The sequence below is a fragment of the Rutilus rutilus genome (genome assembly GCF_951802725.1).
Source record: "Rutilus rutilus genome assembly, chromosome: 15".
Classification (NCBI taxonomy): domain Eukaryota; kingdom Metazoa; phylum Chordata; class Actinopteri; order Cypriniformes; family Leuciscidae; genus Rutilus; species Rutilus rutilus.
The window spans coordinates 28,892,605-28,898,652 of record NC_140220.1 but is presented as its reverse complement, the minus strand read 5'-3'; positions in this window follow the sequence as shown (position 1 = coordinate 28,898,652).

The window sequence follows — 6,048 nt, the reverse complement described above, 5'->3', positions numbered from 1 at the left end:
TGCAGAACAGTCTCGGCCCCTGGCGACCCCCCTTCTCGCTTGGCACTACTTATCAAGCACAATGTCCCCCAGCTCGGGTGGAACAATTCGGAAAGGTCAGTCTCAGCTGGTCCCCATGCTCAGCAGTTGGTCTCTTTGGCTGTGCAGCAGGCTCCAGCTGAGAGCAGCTGCAGTAACTCTGTCACCCAACACCCTGCAGGGACGGCTGAGCTCAAATTATGCTTTACGAAGAGAGAACAGGCCATTTATTCAAATGCGGTTATGAGCATTCCAATAACTAAGTTTAGTGTAAAACAGCCAGATCATGTATTATGTGATATATCATCATTTAGCTCACACTGTAAAATATGTTCTTTCATAAAATGAAAAAAGTTTCTAATATCTACTTCCTACAAGAGTATATTCTCTATTTTTAGTAGGTGGCGACAAGTGACTGTCTTTATGAGTGAGTCATTTGAATAATTTATACAACTGATTGATCTAAAGGAACGAAATTTGAAAAAGTTTATTCAGGAACAAAAAAAAACAAAAAAAAACTTCTGCCTTTCTCTTGGTGAAAAACTGAATCATTCACTTAGCCGATATGTTCATAAATGAAAAAAATTATTCTATATGAATGAATCATTAAAAAAAATCACTGAAATGATTCATTTGAGAATGAAAAAACAACTGCTTTTATGAGTGAGAAATTGAATCATTCACTCAACCAATACATTCGTATACACAGATTCATTCAAGAATTAAAAAAAGTTATTCTTTATGAATGATGATTTGTTCAAAAGCACTGATGATGTCCAGCTCCTCCTCTCTGGACTTAATGGCTGGATACGTGGCGGCATTACGTCACTAAAGGTGTGGAGAGAAAGATCGCAAAGGCTTTTGGGTTCCATTTGGGACAGGGCCATTGGATGCTCACTTTACTCATCTGGTCATTTTTGCCTACTGTTTTGTGAGCATTGGGAATTCGGACATTTTGCTCTTTTCACATACTGATTTTCACCTACTATGTAGTACAGATAAAATGCATTTACGAGTGAGTGAATCATTGAATCATTCACTCAACTGATTTGTTCAAGGTAAAAAGAAACATTCTTACTCAACTAAAACACAAAAAGTGAACTTTGTGTTTTAGTTGAGCAAGAATGTTTCTTTTTAAAACTTTGTGTTTTGTTCAACTGATTTGTTAAAAAAAAAATTCATTTATAATTATCTTCGCGGTAAAACACCCTCACAAAATTTCTAAATAAAAAACAACATTCACCAAAAAAACTGTTTGATAAAGGCAATAATATTTGTATATATACACATTTCTGATTAAAAAAAAAAAAAGCCCTTTGCATGTCATTCTAAATTACAATACAGTGTGTTTATTTTGCTCTAAGCTTATCCTGTATAAAATATATACATTGCAGCAACAGCACTCAGTGAGTGTATAGCAATTGCTCACAGGGCTCTTTTATGTGGGTGCTCACTGTTACAGCAGCAGTAGACTAGTACTAATCAGCTTGTTGGGTTTATTCTTCAGCTGATTTATTTTAAGTGTCACATAAATCCAGAGCAAATGAATGGAGCATTTATATAGAGTTAAAATTCTTTAACAAAATGACTGCACACAGTCCCCTGATGCTCTCTCTGTTTTGCTTGTCTGGCTGCAGCAGAGGGAATTGTTCTACTTACACAAAATGATCTGCATGAATATTTACAAAGAACAGCCTTTTCTCGCACCCCTACCCCACACGCATACACACTCTTCCTACTCCAATTAAACATTGTTTGTCTTATTTGGGACATGGATATTCATAATGCCAAGCTTAAGAGCTTGCGGCATCTAAAAAGCCATAAACGAAAGACAAATGTTTGTCAGCTGCAGAAACATTATGCAATCAATCAATTTAAAAAAGGCAAAAGATTATTTCCACTTCAACAGAGTGCTGATACTGGCATGAGGAAATTAATGAATTTATTTTAATTGTATCGCAGCACTGCATATGTACCTACGATGTGTTCTGTGGCTGCTTCAACGCTTTATCACAGTGAAGGTAATGGAGCGTTTCTTGCTGACGCGAACGAGATAGAGCACTAGTGCCACCATGTGGTACAACAACAAAGTAAATGAGATTTCTGTTCACTCCTCTTTGTTAGTCCTTCAAAGAAACCACCTTATAGAGTTAGTATAGCCCCAATTAAAGCTCAAAATAGTCGCGGATTGTGGCTGTGTTGATGGCAAAGTGCACAGATGAACTCTCACTGAGGTTCTTGTTAGACAGAATGATGCCTGTTCCCACGACTTACAAAATAGCAAGCAGACAAGGGCAATGTTGTGTGTCTAAGGGCATTCTGGATGAAGACAACCTAGCAACACAAGGTAAGCAAATATCATCTGTTCAGAGCCAGATCCCACACCATATGCCTACCCTTGTACTTTGTCTCAGACGGTCGTGGATGAGCATTCTAATGAGCCATTTGGCTTTATCATTAAGCCTAATTATTACACGGGGATATAAATGGTACCTGTGTGGCTACAATTCAATATATCTGCTCAGCTTAATTACTATCACTGCATCATCATCAAGAACTGAAAATCTAAAAAAATAAATTAAAAAAAGTCCAGAAATATTAATATTGATGATAGTTGTAAAATGTGCTATATCTGAGGAACTCTAAGGTTTTGAGTCAAAATTCTAATTTTGCAATTCTTTTTTTCATTGAATAAAAATGTTTTGCTGTTTATTTAATTGTTTTGTCTTTCATTATTGAATATACTATGCTGAAAACCCATTACAAGTAACTGTATCATTATTTCTTTTGGCAATAGCAGTATTTTCTTTTAGTAGTTCGGACATTAAGGTATGTGGCTACAGAATTGAAATATAGGGGTATTGACAACTAGCCCTGGTCTTCCCCACTTCCTGCCAGTAGTACTAACATGAAGTAAAAAGACAGTCCTACATCATTACTGAAAAGTTTATTTTTATGAGCATTTTTGAGCAACTAGTTAAGTTTTAATTCCTCTAAAAATGTTGAAGAAAGAAAGGCCTTGAAAGGAAGTGCGAAGATTATTAGTTAGAGAAGCTGGGACTAGATGTCACAAGCAGCACTATTATCGTACTTATAACTAAAACTAAAACTATTAAAAACATTTCTGTAATTGAAAAAAAAAGCTGAAATAAAATAGAAATTTTAGTTGAAAAATGTAAACTTAACAAAATTTTGAAATGTTGCCTTGGCAATTAAATGAAATACGTTTAAGTTGAAGCACTAAATTCGGTACCTGGAAATTAATTATTTACTGGGGGGAAAAAAACTAAAACTAACTAAAACTAAAACTGAATTAAAACTAAATCAAACCTAAATAGCAATATTTAACACAAAAAGTTAAAAGTAAAGGTAGTAAAAGTAAATGACTAAATGTGGGCTGGAGTTACATCATTTAATTTTTGACCCGTTTATAATGTAAAAATAAAGACATAAATAATAATAAAGTAAACAGTCAGTAATAAAATAAGAAAGAATGAACAAATTGCAAGCAGCACAAATAAATACAATGGAACAAAAAAAAAATAATGAAAAAATAAAATAAAATCCAGGTAGGTCTAAAAGTATACAGGTACGAAATACTATGGCCTGGCTTTATAGAAAGGGCTTAAATTAAGCCAGGATTAGGCTTTAATTCAATTAGGACATTTAAGTAGCTTTTATAAATATGCCTTAGAAAAAAATGGTGTGCATCTTGAGACAAAACAATGGCACTGACATATTTTAAGATTTTCCAGTGCAAGTTGCTTTCAGCTCAAACATGCATTGGCTCATGCCTTGTCTGTGAAACCAGGGGTATATATATTAAATATATACGTATCCTAAATAAGTTATTCAAGAGCAGGCTTGAGCAGAGTTTTTCTTTTGTTCTTTAATTAACATTATATGTTACACAAGACAGCAGCAGGTATGTTGAGCTATTGTCACTTTAGGACCAAAATACATGGATATATGACACACATGAAAATATCTTCCAACTGTTACATTCATTGATTTTTTATTTTAACTCAGTTAAGACTGTGCTTACGAGGATTAACGGGCGTTTTGATGTAATTTTGTGTGCACTTGACCATTTAAGCGTGGTAAGACGCAAAAGAGAACTTGGGTGGGTATTGAGTTTTCACTGAATTAAATTTTTTTTTTCACGTCTTCTTGCTCTTGAACGGTTTAAAATTGTTTGAATGTTTATGATGACCATGGTCACATTCTAATAGCCCATTGCTTTGTAGTTTCTAAATAACAAGCATATAACAATTTTTGATACTAAGCAGCTGAAAAGCAGGATCTCCCTCAAAATCCAAATGGTGCTCACTGCAGAGACAAATGACGTCCAGCTCCTCCTCTCTGGACGCATGGATTGAGCTTGACCTAGTCCAGCTACCTCTGTCGATCTAATAGGTGGAGGGATCGCGTTATTAGCGTTAGGGTGTTGTTGGACCTTCTAGCTACACCAAATACACCCAAAGTACATCTAGAGAGGGTGAGCTGGACTTATGCTCCACCCAGGGCTTTGCAGTGAGCAGCCTCTCTCAAAATATGGAGCTGAATTGAACATCACATCAATTTAGCTATGGTCGTTATTTGGCGTGGGGCCAGGGTGGACCAAGCTCATAATTGGGTAGGCCTGGCCCCCTGTGGAGTGGGGCCTGTTGGGCAATAGCAATGGAATATTCATCAGGGTAAAACGTTTGAAAACTAGCCTCGGTCTCCTCCACTTCCTGCCCGTACTATCTAAATTAAATGAAAGAGACAGACCTGCACCACTACTCACTTCATGGAACCCACAGTGGAAATGATGTCATCAGTTCCCTGGAGAGGACAGCGCACCGCTGGAAAGGTTACTTCATCTCAGTAACCTTGTTTGCATATGAACGAATGTTGTTTATGTTTTTCCAGCAGTGTTTCTTTCCAGTGATGAATAGGGATCATTTTCAGCTGTCATGAAATGATGGTTGAAATTCTGGGCTTATATTTAGCTCACGGAGGGCATGTGATCAGGTTGCTCACCAATTCTGATTCGTCGATCGGTTTGATAACACAACACTGTACAAATACACTTACATAGGTGGGGATCACAAAGGATTTTTAGACAGGTGTTAGTACAAGGGACAACAATTTACACAATTATACAAACAGCTGTATAAATAAAGTCCCCAGACATACAGTATGAATCAACAATAACATACTGAATTGAGACGTTGATGTGGTGTGGTCACTTACCTATAAAATTATGATTATTTTCAAACAAGCCAACGGTGAGGTCTTGATCAAACTATTTCCCTTATGAAACCTAGGCATAGAGAAGAACCTCATTACTGACACTGGTCATGTAAAGCCACTTTAGGTCAAATTAAGTATCATTAACAATAGTTTTCCACACCTTTTAATAATAAATAGGTTTGTATTTCAGATAAGGGCTGTTGCAGGCCAACCACTGATTCACAATGAGAGATATTCACAATGTTGTTGACAAAACCTTATGTACAACAAATACTATGTCCTGACAAAAGGAAGAGGCTAATTTAAAAAAAACTTGCCTATAATTTGTCAGGTTTCAAAGCTGTGCCATACTTTGTGTCAACACTGTTAAATAATCTGATAATATTTAAGTCAGCCTTCTTCCTGATTGCTCTTTTTCCATATTTTACTTGCTATGAGGTCAAACATTGCACAGGCTCAGGTGAGTTTTAGATTTCTAATATCATTTCAAGCAATTGTTCTTTATATTTTCAGTCACAATCATAACATATCAACTCTGTCATATAAGAAACTGTTTAGGATTTTTAGATCATTTCCATTGCTTTAACATTTAATGTAGTCTAAATAGTGCAAAATATCATCTTGTCAATGCTGACAGATTACATGGATGTGGAGACAATTAAAGAACTGAATGAAAATCATTTTGGAAATTCATTCCTTAATTGATGTGAATTCTAGATATTTTTTAATAATCTTGTCAATATTTATAATAAATATTTCTCCCAATTTTATGAATAAATACCTGACAGTGTT